Source organism: Ambystoma mexicanum, chromosome 3p, assembly GCF_040938575.1.
Source record: "Ambystoma mexicanum isolate Mex_15411 chromosome 3p, UKY_AmexF1_1, whole genome shotgun sequence".
NCBI classification, from domain to species: domain Eukaryota; kingdom Metazoa; phylum Chordata; class Amphibia; order Caudata; family Ambystomatidae; genus Ambystoma; species Ambystoma mexicanum.
In genome coordinates this window covers 1,040,877,232-1,040,894,335 of record NC_090925.1, presented here as the reverse complement: position 1 = coordinate 1,040,894,335, position 17,104 = coordinate 1,040,877,232, and the positions used below count along the sequence as shown (strand labels likewise).

The window sequence follows — 17,104 nt, the reverse complement described above, 5'->3', positions numbered from 1 at the left end:
AGAACTGAACCTGGTAAACATCCTTTGCAGAACTGAACCTGGTAAACATCCTTTGCAGAACTGAACCTGGTAAACATCGGTGTGATTTACTTCAAGGCTGTCAGGAAAAACAAAGCGAGTTTGATGAAGATCCTCGTTCTTAATGACCCTAACAATGTGGTTCGTTGTGAACCACTGAATAATGTGTATTCCATATGTTCATTATTTATTAACTTACAGCACAAGCAAGTAGAAACAGGGACTCAGCATGGACATTGCGTGATAACCTTAAGCACTACGGTGGAAACATACATAGTATATATGCTTAGTGAAGAGTGGTTACAAGGCACATCACGTTTGCATCTAACACAATCAACATCAATTACTGTGCAAAGTATTGAGGGCAGAGTTAAACCCTCATAAAGGAAGCGTAGAGCGTCACACTGGACTTGTATTTGTAAATCAAGGAAACTTGCCTTCAATTGCTGACGCTGCAGAGAGGAAGATCCAAGTGTTGTACACAGCTTCATTACACCAGCACATTTCGAGCCACTTTGGTAGAAAGGAGGGACATAAACGCCGATCCTTTTTCCTGATAGGCTAGTTCATCAAATACTACACTGCAATAGGAAGATTTTAAACCTTCAATAACAAGGGCATTGTATAAACATTGCCAACTCAACACATTGATATCAATGAACCAAAACTTAAAGCAAAAATATGTAAACGATAACTTTCTATTGAACCTAACTTATCTGTGTAATATAGTAAAGCAAAAATACCTTTTTCCAAAAATGCGCGTGAAAAACCAAAAGTGGAATTTCCCCACATTTCTATTTTTTTTTTTTAAACCTTTATTTTTGGTATTTAAGACAAAAAACTAAAACAAAATCATAACATAAACAAACATGGAAGTAACTCGTGCTTCTTCCCGTCTCCATTTCCCGCTTTCCATCACATCTCGGTCACACCCTAGCTTGAGTTAATAGCAGTTCTAGGTTATTTGCATTGTTGGTGATGGGGCCTGTGTCTGTAGTCTCCTGTGGGGGTGCTGGAGTTGTATCTCGAGGGGAGTCTCTGTTTTTGGTAGATAGTAAGTAGGCAATGTAAGGGCCCCAGATGTCGGGGGGTCTTGCGTGTAGAGGTAGTAGCTTTATGAAGTTTGTTTCAGTGTCTTGACTGTACGTTACGTCTTTCATCCACTGTTTTATGGTCGGGGTGGGACCTTTTCTCCAAGACATTGCGATTCTTCTGCGAGCCAGCAGCAGTAGCAGCCCTCCCAGTTTGCGAATCACAGGGGGAAAGTGTTTGGTGTATCCCAGTAACGTGATCTTGGGGTCGGGTTCGATAGGTGTGTCCGTTATTGTGGCTGTCTTTTCCAGTACCGATGTCCAAAAAAGTTGTATTGTTGGACAGGCCCACGCGAGGTGTAGGAAGTCAGCCTGTGGTGCATTACAACGGCTGCATTGTGGGGGGGTTGAGGGGTGATAATGGTGAATTCTGGCGGGAGTGTGATATGTCTGGTGTATGAATTTCAGGTGTATTAGTTTATATCTTGTATTTAGTGATATCTTTTGTGTTTGTGGTAGGACATAGTCCCATTCTTCATCTGGGATTGTGATCCGAAGAGCCCTCTCCCACCTCACCTTAGGTGCTGTCGGCTTTGGGGCTGTGTCCGTTAGTAGAGATTTGTATAACATCGAGACCAGTTTGCCCTCTCCTTGTGATTGGATGACCCCATGGAGTAACTGCCATGTCTCAGGTTTTCGCGGGAATGCTGGAAGAAGCGTTTGTAGGGTGCCTCTGAGGCGGAAATATAGGAAAGTATCTAGTGCGGTGGAGGCTCTGCGGTCTTTGGCTTGTTGGGGGGTAAGGAAGTGCCCCTCGATAAAGAGGTCCTCCATATTTTTAATTTTTAGTTTGTCAACACAATCCAGATACACTCTCTCGGCAGTTAGTGGGACACCAGGTATGAATTTTACAGGCAGTAAGGGGGAGAACCTGGTCTGTATCTCGTATTTTAGCGCTATTTTTTTCCATATTGCTATGGTGGAGAGAACAGGATTCAGGGTTTGGTGCAGGGTGTGTGTCAGGCCTAAAATGGCTGCCCTGAGTAGATTGGGAGCTGCTAGGGCTCGTTCCAGTTGGACATGGGGGCGGATGAATAGTGTGGCGTACCAATGTCCCAGGAACTGGGCTTGTGCAGCCCAGTAGTATCGTTCTACGTTGGGGAGGGCCATTCCGCCTTTGTTTACTGGTTGGATCAGTGAGTTATAGGCTATTCTAGCTGGCTTGCCTGCCCAGAGGAGTTCCAGGATCATGCTTCTCAGGTGTTGGAGCTGTTTCTGGGGTACTAGAAGGGGGAGGTTTACAAATAAATACAGGAGTTTGGGGAGTATTACCATTTTTACCAATGATACGCGACCCCACAGGGTAAGTGGAAGTGATTTCCATCTTTCTACTTTCTCTTGTAGTGATTGGATTATCTTCCCATAGTTGTCGTGGAATAGTGTTTGGTGGTCACGGGCTAGTTGGATGCCTAGGTATCGCACGTTGGAATGTTCCCATTTGAACCCATAGTCATCTTGGAATTTTAGGGTCTCCGGAGTGAGTGGGAATATGATGGACTTACTGTGATTGATCTTCAGCCCGGAGAAGTTGCCAAATTTTATTATGTCACAAATTACTGGGTTTAGGTTGGATGTCGGGTCTCGTATGTAAAGGGCGATGTCATCTGCATATAGGGATATTATTAGTTTATGGGGACCGAAGAACAGGCCTCTTTGTATATGTTTAGCTCGGATGTCTGAGGCGAGGGGTTCCATCACTAGTGCAAAGAGTAGGGCGGAAAGCGGACACCCTTGCCTTGTTCCTCTCTGGAGATCGATTGCTGTCGATCTGGTTTTTCCCAATATCATGTGGGAACGGGGATGGTTGTACAGTAGGGCTATTAATTGAAGGAATCTCTTGCCGAGGCCCATCCTCTGAAGGATTTCAAAGAGAAAAGGCCATTCAATGGAGTCGAACGCCTTTTCGGCGTCTAATAGGACTGCTACTGCTTGCTGGGAGGAGTCTAGTGCTTCCATGACCCCAAACATGCGTCTTATGCCGAATGTGGTGTTACAGCCAGGTACAAATCCGGCTTGGTCTGCCAGCACCAGCGTGGGCATCAAGGGGATGAGTCTAGTGGCCAGGATCTTGGCTAGTATTTTATTATCTAGGTTGATGAGCGAAATTGGCCTATACGAGCCGCATTCTTATGGGGGGTTTATTGGCTTTGTGTAGCAATATCATATTTGCTTCTCGGAGTGTCGGGGGTAACGAACCGACCTCTAGTGCCTTTCCGTATACCTGCTGTAACAATGGGGCAAGGATGGGTGCAAACTTTTTGTAAAATTCACCTATCAGTCCGTCGGGGCCTGGGACTTTGGTGCCCGGTAGATCTTTGATGGCCTGGTGGATTTCGTCTGTCGAGATTGGCGCGTTGAGGGGTTCCCTTAATGTGGCGTCTACCCAGTATAATTCTATGTCTTCTAGGTAGCGAGACATTGTTTCCTGGGTGGCATGAAATTTGGTGCTATATAGATTTTGGTAAAAAATGCAAAAGGTCTTTGCTATTTCTTTATCGGTGTGTACTAGGGTGCCCTGATGGTTCCGGATCTGTTCGACCTGTGTAGGTTTGCGGTCCGCTGCTATCAGCCTCGCGAGCAGTGCTCCTGGTTTTTGGCCCTCACCAAATTGGCGGATACGATGACCATGTGATAGGAATTTCAATTCTCTGTCCGCGGCTGTTCTGAATTTGTCGAGCTCTGTCTTCAGCGATGCCAGTACCTGTGGTCCTGGGGAGATTGATTGTAGTTGTTCTAGTTCTTTTAGACGTGTCTCGCTTTGTGATAGTTCTCGTCGAATGAGCTTCAGGATGCCTTGCTCTTTGGCTAAGCATACTCCTCTGACGTAGCATTTCAAGGATTCCCACAGGGTCCCGGCTGAAGATACTGAGCCCTGGTTGATTTCAAGGAACGTCATGATTTCTGTGCGTAGTTCATCTGCGAATACCTGATCCTGCAGGGACCCTGGTTTGAGCCTCCACTGTCTCCTCCCTTCTGATGGGTCTGGTGGGGTGTATTCAGCCATGACCAATGAGTGGTCCGACATGGATCTAGCTGTATTTGGCAGTTCGCCTATTGGGCTTGGCTGTGAGCGGTCACCAGGATGTAGTCCAGGCGGGAGCTGGTTTGGTGGACCCAAGAGTGAAATGAGTAGTCTCGGGACTCTCAATGTTGGCGTCTCCAGATGTCGACGAGACTAAATGCTTTGCAGATTTCTAGGACCTGGAGAGCGGCTTTGGGGTTGACCGTGGTGGTCGGGTGTGATTTGTCCTTTTGTGGGTCGAGGGTGGTGTTCAAGTCTCCCGCCCAGATAATTGTTGCGGACCTTCTTTCTTCCAGGTGTGTCAGGACCCAGTCAAAATTATTATGTCCGTCGGTGTTTGGTCTGTAGGAGTTTATGAGAATAACTTCTGTGTTTTCCACGGTTCCGTGGATCAGTAGTGATCTCCCTTCGTCGTCTCTTTTAACTGAGTGCTGTTTGAATTTCAGGGTTTTGTTTATTAGGATTGCCACTGCCCTGGCGTATGTGGAGTATGACGCAAAGTATCTGTGGCAGCCCCAGTCTCTGGCCCATCTGTTCTCTGTTCCCGGGAGGAGGTGGGTTTCTTGGATCAGGGCGATGTCCACTATGTGTCTCCGGAGGTACTGTATCATCTTCCTTGTTTTGGTCGGGTTATTGCCCCCTTTAATGTTCCAAGTGGCTAGCTTGAATGTTGTGGATGGTTGAATTTTGAGCAGGTTGTTGGCCCGAATGGCGGACTGTCTTGTCGTGCGGTGCGCTGGTTACGCTGTTTCTGGGCACTTGTATTTTCGGATGAAGGCTGGCTTTGATGTTTCCGCTGGGTGTCGCCAGGTGGCAGCGGGTGGAGTGTGGACATCTTTCAAGCACGCTTCCGTAACATAAAACTGTTTCCCTCCCAAACATGGGCAACCCCCAACTTGCCCATTGACTCTTCCCTCCCTGAAATCCCCAACATAACTTTGCAGTGCTTGGGGCGCTAGGGAACTTCCAAGGTCCAGCACACCGTTAGCTTAACTGTGGATTTCAGGGATCGGGGGCGGGGGTCAGATTAAGTGGCGCCGAGCAGCTTGTGATAAGGCTGTAATGGGGGTCATGGTGGGTCCCCATTTATTCGGTCTCTCCTTTGTGGCCGTGGGTTGTTGCTGTTTTGGTAGCATCCTATCCTATCGAGAAATAGATTTGCCTCCTCGGGAGTTTTGAAGAATTGTGACTTGCCATTGTGTTGGATTTGCAGTTTGGCGGGGTAGAGCATGGAATACATTAGTTTGTTGTCCTGAAGCCGGCGCTTCACACCGGTGAAAGTTCTGTGCAGCGCTTGTACAGATGGGGAGAAGTCGGGGAAGAATTGGATTTTGTCCCCGTCATATTGTAGGTTTCCTTTCTCCCTTGCAAGGCGGAGGATTTTATCTCGATCTTGGTAATTCAGTAGTTTCGCTATGATCGGGCGGGAGGGCGCCCCGGGGATAGGTCAGCTAGTAGGTACCCTGTGGGCTCGTTCCACCACGAATAGGTTGGAAAGTGCGGGGCCTCCGAATAATTCTTTGCACAGGTTTTCAACGAAGACCTCAATTTTTCCAGTGTTTTGCTGCTCTCTCACTCCAAGAATCCTAATGTTGTTGCGGCGTGATCTTCCTTCGAGGTCTTCGTTTTTGGCCATTATTGCTTTCATCTGTGATTCTAGTGTTGTTACCTTGGTGGCTATGGAGGATGTGTTGTCCTCCATGTCGGAGATATGTTGTTCAGCGGAGTTGAGCCTGTCTCCATGTTTATCTAGCCGGTGTTGTAGTTGATCAACCTTGGTGGACAGGGAGTCGAGTTTGCTGTCTATGCTACCGATCCCCGCCTTTAATTCGAGGAGGATTTTTTTAATGTCTGTACTGTGAGCGGGTTCGGCGTCTCGGGGTACAGTTTCTTCGGGGTGCTCATGTCGCTCGCTTGTTTTGGGGGTCTTAACTATGGCACCCACTTCGAATGTCAACTTCCGTTGGGCTTTGTCCGTTTTTCCCATCCTGAAGGCTGTGTGTCAAAAATTATCAGGGATGCCTTCGCTCTTGCTGTTTTCTCATTGGGGGTGTTTGGTAGTCTTTTGTAGCGCATTTTTTGTTCCCGCGGTTAGCCCAGGTGTTATATCAGATGTGGGTGCCTCCTGTGGCCTCTATGCTTCGGCCGGCTCGCTTTGTTTCTTGGGTATTGCGAGGTCGAGGGGGGGGCCCGCTCCCGCCCCGTATATCGTCCAGGGTGTTGTGTGCCTCGCGAGTTGCCCGGGGTGGTGAGGTTGCCGGATTTCGGGCTTATTTAGGCACGAGGGGGGGTTCTGCCGGTCGAGTTGGGGTTGTCCTGAGCTCTGGGTAGTCTTCAGGGCCTGCTTTTCCCCCCAGTTCGGAGTGTGCGTGTGCCGAGTGGCTCGGGGCCTTGCGGCGTGATAGTGTGGGCGTTAGGCTTTTTTCCACGCACCCCCCGGCCTGCGGAGTTACTGCGAGTGCCCCTTCGCTTTAGTGGTCCCCTGGTACGATCCTCTCACCTGTGGGGGGCTGGATGGCCCCCGGACTTGCTGGACTCCAGAAAGGGCAGGCTGCTTCCCGGGAGCCCCGGCCTGCACTGTTAGCGTTGCCGCTGGCGGTTGGGCCCATGGGTTGGCTGGAGCTCGCCGGCTCCGATTCCTAGGAGCGATCCACGTGAGCTGTTGCTCCGTGTCTCTTTGGGGCAGTCGCATGTCTTGGATCTTCTCTCGCAGACCCGTTAGCCCGTAGCGGGAGGTCACGGCCCGATCGCCCGCGGAGCTGTGCCTTGGATGCCGTTGTGGGCTATGGGCTGGGGCTGGCCGGGGCCCCCCTCCGCTCCGAGTCCGCGCCCGGCAGGTGGTGGCGGGTGGTATTTCTGGTTGACGGGGGGGTGGGTGTTCCGTCGCTGGAGGGGGTTTGATGGCCCCCGGATCCGCTGATATTTCCAGGATTAATGGGTGTGCTGTCGGAGCTCACACCAGTGCGCCCATCTTGGTCGCGCTCTAGCGCCCTCTTTCCCCACATTTCTAAATTAAGTTCAAAAGGTCTGAAGATTCAAATCCAAAATTTTGAGGATAATAATCTAAAATTCTAAAAGAAAATAAAACAATTGTATCCCCCACGCACCACCTTACAAGGAAGATAACCTAGTTTAAAGATGGAGAAAACGCAAGAGCTATCCTCCACCATATTTTCTTTTTACTGCTACTGCCCCAAAAAAAATCCACAAACATGAATACATTTTTTCCTTTAAGGGGAGCCATGCCACGTCCATCAGAAGCTCTGTGCCCTGAGGTGCCTGAACTCCGTTTGCCCTCGATGAATGAAAACTCTTCCTGGGAAGCCCGAACAGTGCTTCCCTATTGTGTGGCTGAGACCCCAGATCGGTGTGTATTAGCCCTCCATCATCTGGGGCCTGCTGGGCGCTGTTCACGGCGTCGCTGAGCCGATCGGTGGAGGGAAAGAGCCCCACTTCTATCCTGTGAGACCGCCCTGAGGCTCGGGATCTGCCGGTCGCTTCAGAACGTGGTGCAGCGGTAAGGGAGTGTCTGATCTTCGGTCCAGTGGCTGCTCGAAGAGTTTGGAGCGGTGAGACAGTGGAGTGGGTTGTGCTGAACATTATAGGCAACCTGCGTGGCCCGTTGCCAAGAATCTGAGAAGAGAGGGTCGACTCTGGCACCTACCTGGGGAGCTAGCTGGCTCTGGTCACGTTCAAAATTTTGAGGCAGCGCACCTCTACTCTTCCTGGATTATCCCCCTCAGCCTAGGGGTTGAAGGTTGATATCTGGGGACCCGCTATAAACGCTGCGGTAGGATCCCCCATCAATGTGAATCCTCTGAGTTCAAAGCCCACATGTCTGGGTGAAAAAAAGCTTCCAAGGGAGCACACAAAAAACAGGGCAGTGTGGACACTTACACCAGGGTAGCACAGAGGGCTCCTGAACAGGGGGGCTAAGTTCCCTCTAAGGTGTGTGCATGTTAACTTGCCCAGCTACCCTCCAGGTGCTGCTCAGAAGAGGTTCACCAGTGCACGCAGACAATTCCCACCTTCACAAGAATTAATAATGCACGAGCAATAGCAGTTACCTGACATTTGGTCCTCTCTTAATGAAGCTAAATTATAATAACTTGTTTCAAAATTCTGGTCTAGCCTATTTACATTACCATACTATGCAAGCATGACCTTAAAAACCTGAAACAAAATATTCCTTTAAGAGGTTAAACACGAATGTGAAAATCTGGCTCCATGAACAGAAGACCTAATTAAGACATGCCTGCACATATTCACCAAATAATCTTTCCTACCCACCCATGACTCCTGTATTTGACTTTATCACATTCATGTGTATGGCTAACTTCCACCCCGCGGCTACATTAAGCTATTACTGGATGAGCTTGAATCCGCCAACCTTGGCTATCATACTTGTGCCTACATCCACTTGTTTTATGTTTGTGGTAATATGAATGATGTTCAGTCACCAGAATTTCTGTTACTCATGGTGCTTTAGCCAAAACATCACCCACACTAGTAACCCAACCGTCAGCTCAAATATTAGGACCTGGCTGCAAGTAAGTAGGCTGTTTGGATATTTAACCACATCCCATGCTACCAACATTGTGTACATATCTCTGGCAGGCACGTGGTAACCTTGCAAATTAATGAATTATAAAACTCAAATAAATATTCATTTGCCCTGTAAGGATTTTGAGTAGGCAAATGTCATGCTTAGCCTCCCCTACAATAGCATTGCTGACGTTACCCTGGCAACAGACCTTAAGACAACTACAATGCTTTTCAAACAACCTGCCTCCTTTCCATTCTGTCAGAGTTTCATTCGGCACAGACCTTAACAAATGATATAGTAACTCTCTGCTATACAAGCATGGTTTCACTGAGCACTTCTATTATTTTACCCAACAACAATAGAGTGGGGGGTGTTGCAAATAAACTTGTAGACACTGGAAAAAATTATGTGTATTTTATTTATTTTATTGTATTGTTTAGAGCACATATCTAGCTTGAGAGCAGCGGCACAGTGCACAGAGTGTGGGTAGCCAGCAATTTGGCTGGCATCTTTTAACAGTAGCGCAGTACTGCAAGGTCTGTATGTCAGTGTGGGTGTGTCTATTGAAATTATTCTTGGGTCAGGTGTTTATGAAAGAGTCATTTTTTGAGAGATTCGCGAAATTGGAGAAGTGTGGGGGCATTCATAGCCAGGGACCGAGATCCAGAGGGTGGGTGCATGATAAGAAAAAGGATTGTTTGTGGGTCCTCTCTTTGTGGATTAGTTGTGATTTAAGCCGTTTGGTTGAGTTGATTTGCCTTTCGGCCGAAATGGTTGATTAAAAAAAGCTGAATGTGCGTTTGGTGCGCATTCAGCATGGTAAAAATGCTCGAAGCCAATAATACCGAACAAGGGGAGCGGGGATTGCAGGGGTGTCCTCGCTCCCTTAGTTTGGTATTATGGGCTTCTGCGGTTGCAGGGGTGTCCCCCGCATACAATAAATGCACAGCGGGGAACAAACAACCAAAATCCCAAAAGCTTGAGTTACACAATTCAAACAAGTGGGCTTTTCAATTTGGTAACTCAAGCTTTAGGGGTCTGGTTTTCAGCATAGATCCGTTGATTTGCTTTGTGAGGACCGTGTGCCACAAGATATGTGAAGCTTAGCCACCGGGTATGCTGGTGTGCTTCTTTTGACTGCTTTGTAGATGATGCATGCAGTCTTGAACAGGACCCTGCCCTGGAGAAGTCAATATAGTTTACGTAGGATGCGGGTGATACGGTCACATTTCCATGCTCCCATGATAAGACATGCTGCAGGTGGTGGACTGATTTTAGGGGACCCAAGTGAGCACTGTGGAGCCCTGCCAGGAGAGCATTTCCCCCATCGGTGTGTGAGACCACAAGGGCCTGCACTACGGTCTGGAAGTCCTGCAGCAGTATTAAGGGTTTGATTTTTTGAAGGGAAGAGATTCGGAGCCAGGCTATTTGGGCCTTCTTGGCTATGTGTTTCTGTAAGGACAGGCTGCTGTCAATGGTGAATCCTAAGGATTTTGCTGAGTCTGAGAGTTGTTGATCAAATCCTCCTAGGCGCATATCATTGAGCCACTGTTAGACAAGTGTTTTTTAGTGGGCTGACCGATGAGGACGAATTCAATCTTCGATGGTTTTAGCTTGAGGTAGGCAATCGACATCCAGGACTGGATGACGGCTAGGGAATGGCAGAGAAGAATGATGTCTTGTGCGCTATTTACTCATGTACAACTGAGTATTATCCACCTATTGGTGGATGGCTATACTGGGATCTTTGAGGAGTGTGCCTACAGGCTCCATGTAAAGGTTAAAAAGGACTGGGGAGAGGATGGAATCTTGGGGTCTGCGCAGGAGACTTGGTGTTGGTTAGAATACAACAGGTTCTTCTGAAAAGACTGGTGTCTTCCTCAGAGGTAGGAGGTAAACCAGTTCAGGACAGTGCCTTGAGAATCCCATTCTGTCATCAAAGAGGGAGAGAGGGATGCAATGGTCGACAGTGTTGAATACAGCCAAAAGGTCAAGGAGAACGAGAAGCCATGAGTTGCCCTTATCCATGATTTTGAGGACATCATCCACCACCTGGATGATGTCTGTCTCAGTGCTACACTTAGGGAGGAACCCTGACTGATAGTCATTTAGGAGGTGGAGTTGTTCAATTCTGGTAAGTAGTTTTGTAGCAACTACTTTTTCCAAGGTTCTGCCAACAAACAAGAGGTTCGTAATGGGCTAGTAGTCAGCCAGGTGATCTGGATCTAGGGTTGATTTTTTCAAAAGAAGTCGAATGAGACCAGTTTTCAGGGTTCCCAGGAATTACCCTTCTGTGAGGGATGTCTTGATGATGCTGAGGAGCGCACTAAGCCTCTGGGGTGCAAGTGTGCTAATGCTGCGAGAGGTTGATTCAATGGTCTCTCGGATATTGGCTATTTGTTTCCATAAAAAATGTGTTGAATCCCTCACATTTTTCCTAAGTTGCTGGTACGTCGGTGTCGGGTGAGAGTTTGGTACAATGCTTTACTACTTCGAAGAGGGTTTTCTCACTGTTAGAGGCTTCCACATTGATGGTGGAGTATTAAGCATCATTAGTCTCAGTAATCAGAATCCTACAGTTTGTGGGGCTGGTGTGGTCTCTTAGGATATGGTTTTGCACCACTGTTTCTTCAGGGCTCTGATTAAGCGTTTGCTGGAGGCTAGCTTGGGGGTGTACCAAAGGGTGGATGGTTTGGTCTTAGCCCCTTTTAGGGGGGCATGAGTGTCCACCAGTTTCATAGCTGAATAGTTGAATAATTCCAGGAGTCCCCCAGGCATTCCCCCAGGCATTCCCTGTGGTGGTGAAATTTGCTTCTTGCTCATTGACGAGAAGATTTTGAATGAGCAGTGTTAACAGAGCCTGACCTCTGTGGGCCGTAGTTGAGTGGGTGACTGATAATGGGATGGCTGCGTGGTCAGACCAGTCAAGTGGGATAGGGTCTGCACATGTGATGGAGGGGGATGAGGTGAAGACCAAGTCTAGCGTGTTGCCTTTGGTGCGTGGGGTGCATGGGGGGGAGCACAATTCACTTAAGCTCCATGGAACTGGTCAGTGTGAAAACCTGTTTTGTGTGTGGTTGTCAGGCTGTGACTCAGTGATGTTAAAATCTCTGAGAAAGACATTGGGCCTCATTATGAGTCCGGCGGTAGGCGTACCGGTAAAAATGGCACGGATGCTGCCGGAGTCATTTTTGTCCAAGCGCCCGGCAATGGGGACTTAGCGGGGCATTACAGCCCCATCGGTCCCGGTAATTCCTCATTGTGGGGCGCCAGAAAATATTACTCCCCATTCCATTTCGAGTACCATTGGACTCAATGGGAATGGGTAGGATGGATGCACCGGCACCATTTATGAATGGTGCCGGTGCATCCGTCAAGGTCTGTGAGAAGGTGGCTTTGCGCCCGCCATGTCAAACCTGGCAGCCGGAAAGGCACCTGCTTGCAGAACTCATAGTTTGCCGGTCCGGTAACAACGGTGCCAGTAGCTTACCGGCACTGTTGATATCGGCCTGGCAACCTTGTAATGAGGCCCATTGTTAGAATGTGATAATTTGTCAGAGGAAAGCAAGTTGGACATGTTGCAATGAAAGAGTCACTCCTGTGTGGTGGTCTATAGATGAAGTGGGAGGGGATGGATTGCTTGTGTGATAGAGCAAACCGGCAGGTGAGTGATTCAAATGATCTTGTTCTGGGAGAACGGATGATAGCGCATGGCCAATCGCTCCTGTGGATGATTGCCACTCTGCCTCCTGCCCTTCCTGGATTGTCAACATGTTGGATGCAGTAGCCTTAGGGTAGGAGGACGTCAAAAACATGTGGGGAGGGTGGGGTAAACCATGTTTCCGTGATGTACAGGGCATTAAGGTTGTACGAGATCAGGTCAGCAATCTCTGCAGCATGAGAAACTGCTGAGTGAGCATTAATCAACATGAGAGGGTGTATGCATGTGGTCCGTGGGTGCTGGATGGGGAGAATGGCAATCTTGATGCAGATCACTAAAGTAGCTAGAGAGGGCTGCCCAGGGTGCTTGGCAATTCAAACCCTAGTCAGGATAGTAATGGGTTGTGGAGGGAAGAGACACATGGTGATGTCTTTCGGTGAGTAGCAATCGTAGCGATTAGTTTGCATGTTAAATGCAGGATAGCAGGTCTGTCCCTTGGAACTAGCAGGCCGAACAGGCACAAACAGGTGAGGCCTTGTCTTTGCCTGTCCCTTGTTGAGGACGCCGGTGAAGAGGGCTCTTAAGGAAGACTGATTAAATAAGTCATGGGTGGCAGGGCCTGGTCACGTGACCACCAGCCTACTCAATGCTGTCTGCCAGGAGCTGGCATAAAGTCCTTAAGTAGACGCTTGGAAGGCTCAAAACTGGTAGTGCGTGGAGAAGCTGAGTGGCAGGGCCTGGTTAGGTGATCAGCACCCTACTCAAAGCTGTCTGCCTGGGGATGGCCTGCAGTCCTTAACTAGAGACTTAGAAGGTGCAAAAACTGGTGGTGGGCAGAGCAACTAAGTGAAAGGACCTGATCACACACATGACCAGCTGTCCACTAAGGGCTGTCTGTAATGTGTGTATGCAGATTTGTGACATTTTCTTAAGCTGTCCATAAAATCATGATGAGCCTTAACATATGTTTGCTTACAAAGCATTGTGGGTATGTAAATATCCCTGTGAATGTTTTGCTGTTACAATCCCTTCCTTCTTTGTACAGAGCTGTGTCAACTAGTATTAAAGGCTAGCACAGGCACTTGGAAAGGGTGGCAGAAGAATACTCCTTAGGGATGACGAACAAATCAGCAACTTTCATAAACCAAGCCAGACTTTACAGCAATGCAATACAGTGAAGGAAATGGCTTTGTTTACATAAATGCATAGGAAACTCTAGTAGCCGTCTAAGATACAGACTTCTGTTTCTTTCTATACTCAGATGTTGAAGGCGTTTCGATATAATTAGGTGTTCTATGTTTAGTTCCCCTAGCATCCCCATGCACCTTGTTTAACTGATAGCAATGAATTGCAGAAGAGGGGTTCCCAGTTACATGAAAAAACACTGTATCTGTTGTACCCCTGGGCATGCTGCAATTAACTCAAAAGGCTCCCAACCTCAGTGAGGCTCTCTTTGACTTTCATCTAGGCTGTGGTGAGGGGGTGGGGGGTACAACTGTATAATGTATTGTGTGCACTTTATGTGTAAGGTTTCCAAGCAGAGCTCTGATGAAATTATACTCCCTACTTGAAATCAAATGATTTTTTCAGGGAGTAAAAAAGGAATTATCGGTGCCAATAGGGATACCTTATGCTTATTTAAAGACCTTCTTTCCCCTTATAGTGCCTCTTGAGATCAGGCAACAATATTATAATTCCTTCCTATGCCACTGCTGTGCTGATCACCGTTTAGAAAATATCAATGGGTCTTTGTGGATAGGGGTAGGCTCCAATGTGTTAATAGTTTCCCATTTTAGGTTGGGATTATTTTTATTCCTTATTTTTTGGTGGGCACATTTTCCTGTTTTATAAGAATACAATGGCTGGTATGTATGCTTCTTAGCTCCAAGGCTGGTGTTGAGTAAGCGTTGGCATTGCTCTGTTCACAGAACAATGCCATGTTGATGGTAAGCAGAGGCACAGAAATTGTGATCATCATATCCTATGGTGCAGTTATTCTGATGCAACTATCATGAAATTAATGTTGAGAGGCATAATCTCTTGGACCATTATGGCACATGACCTCTTTTTGTCATGTTTTCTGGCACATTCTAGCTAATAATGTATCCTCTCTGAATAGTGTGCCAGCCACATCAGTTATGATAAGCCATATTTGTTTTTTGTAATGACCTAACCGTTGTCTGCATTGTCTATGAGCACTGTCCACATTTTCCCTGCATGGAAGTACTTTTGCGAGGTACTGTGACAGAGCATGAAGTTTTTGATCTGTTGATGAGCATTCTTTGTAATTACATGTTAAATATTTGTTAATTAGCCTACATCTTTGGATAAAATGCTGTAATATGCACTTTTTACACTGATGTGTAAAGATTTGCAGTTTTTCTGGAAGGGCAAATTTCCTTCCAAAGTCTTTAGAGATAATAGCTCACTAATTACGCATGCTCACAAAGTGGCATAAATATGGATTACATTGTTAGTTGCGCACATGGAAAATAATGTGTGTGCGAAAGACAGCCATTTGCGTACCTAGAGAAAAATAATAGGGAACATTGCAGGGGGCCCACTCGGATGCCACCCACCCATCTGACAGCGGTCACTTCCCAGACCTACAGACTATCCTCTCCAGCATGAGGGCCGGGTTCTCTACCGTCAACACCAAATTGGATGATATCAACACAAATATGAATTCCTTAAATAATAAGCTGCAGAACGCGACTAACCGTATTACTCAGGCGGAAATGTAAGTGGGGTTGATTCAGGATTATGTGGCGCAATGAGGCAGGAGCTGGAAACCCTTACTAAGGTGGCCAAGATAATGCAGAGAAAGTGGAAGAAGCTTGAATCACGGTCTTTTCACAATAATATACACCGACTGAGGTCTCCTGAGGGCTCGGGGGGAGGGGAGTTTGGAATATGGAACATTTTGTTGAAAACACTCTCTTGGATATAGTTGGTGAACCCCTCCAGTCCTATTTCTTTCAGGATGAGCATGCCCACAGGTTGTTCGCAGACCCTACTAAGCAGGGAGTGTTGCCCCATCTCATTATTGCCAGGATCCTAAACTGTAGAATAAGGGGTGCTATCCTGTTGGCAGCTGGGGGCAAGGGCAAACTGCATTCGGGATCCTACAGAGTCTTAATATATCTGGACTTTTCGGTGGCCATCGAGCATGGGTGCAAGACATTTCTTGGGGTGAACAAGCTACTGATAGATAGGTATATTCAATACTCAATGATGTATCCTGCCTTTGCCTTCCATAACAACAGCTACTGATAGATAGGTATATTCAATACTCGATGATGTATCCTGCCATTGCCTTCCATAACAAGACATACTTTTTCACCGTGCCCAAAGAAGCTGTGACCTTCATCGAGAATACCATTCCGTGCCCAGCTTCTATGGGTTGATGCCCACCGAGGAGTGATGGGAAATGAGACGCAGAGAACAAGTGTAACATATTTAGTAAGGTGCATTGTTGGACATACTTGGTAATAATACTCTGCTTTTCTGGAGTTCAGGCGGTGGTGCGTATGCCTCCAACAGCTTAGCCAAAGCTAAATTGCTATTTGCAAATGTTTATTGGGGGGCAGTGGGGGTTTGCACTGCTGGAATTGTTACAGTGGTTTGGGTTTGGGGAGGCAGTTAGGGGAATTTACGGGGGAATCAAATTTGGTGGTTGAAGATCCGGAGACAGCTACACTTTGCAGCAGTATGACATGGGAGATGGGGGGATGGCAGACACAACAAATCAATGTTTCTTGTTTCATAGGTGACTTGGGAATTAGGTCATATGCATGAGCTGGAATGTTCAGGGAATGGGTAACGTTGTTAAGATCCGGAAGCTAACAGCATATGTTGAGCATCACAAAGTTGGGTTCCTGTTCCTTCAAGAAACGCGCTATGGAAATTATCAATGCTCGCTTTGCACGTACATGGGAGCCATCATATTCTATGCAGTCAAGGGACGTACCGATCTTGGTGCATAAGCGCCTTATGTTCGGGCACATTAAGACTATCACAGACCCTCAGAGCCACTATGTGGTGGTATACAGTAGAATTGAGGGGAGGAGATTTTGTTGATTAACACCTACGACCCAATATTGATGATCCCCAGTGGATTACAGGATTTACTAAGGGTGTGCTACTCATTCCAACAGATTCCAATATTGTGGGGGCACGGGAGACTTCAACATGATTTTAGATAATGTATGGGATCGCTCTTGGACGTCTTCATGGTATCGAGTACGGGTGGCTCGTGTACTGTTGGAGGGTATGTGTGAATTACACCTGGTTGATACACGGCATGTACAACATCCTGGGAAATGTGAATACACATATTATTCCACTGTCCATGAGTCATCCTCTAGAATATACATATTTTTATTTATTTAATTTTATTTGTATGAAGTTCTAAAAGAACTTTTACAAAGGTATTATCACAACCTTAAAACAATTAATTACATAACATTTCATGACATACCCAAATTTGACCATAACCAGAACGTACATATTGCTTTTATCTCCTCCACTCCTGAGCACAGTCGCCTGAACTACTATACTGCCACTGACCTACACTCATCACGCTTCCATTTTGGTCAGCTTGGTCCTTTCCCAGAGAGGCCACCACTGGTTTAATTGGAGGTTGAATTCGCTGGAACTACAGGATGTTGTCTTTGACACTACCATCCATGACAATATACACATTTTCTTTGGGACAGAGGTGTTCAGTGCAGGAGACTGGGACCCTATGGCAGGCTTTCAAAGTA

The 17,104-nt window shown here is 47.1% G+C and overlaps 1 protein-coding gene across 1 annotated transcript in view; it reads left to right on the top strand.

Moving 5' to 3' along the window:
- The window catches only part of KIAA1755 (KIAA1755 ortholog), a 435,570-nt gene that overhangs the window by 99,761 nt on the left and 318,705 nt on the right, over positions 1-17,104 (top strand). The gene's annotated exons all lie outside the window — the stretch shown is intronic.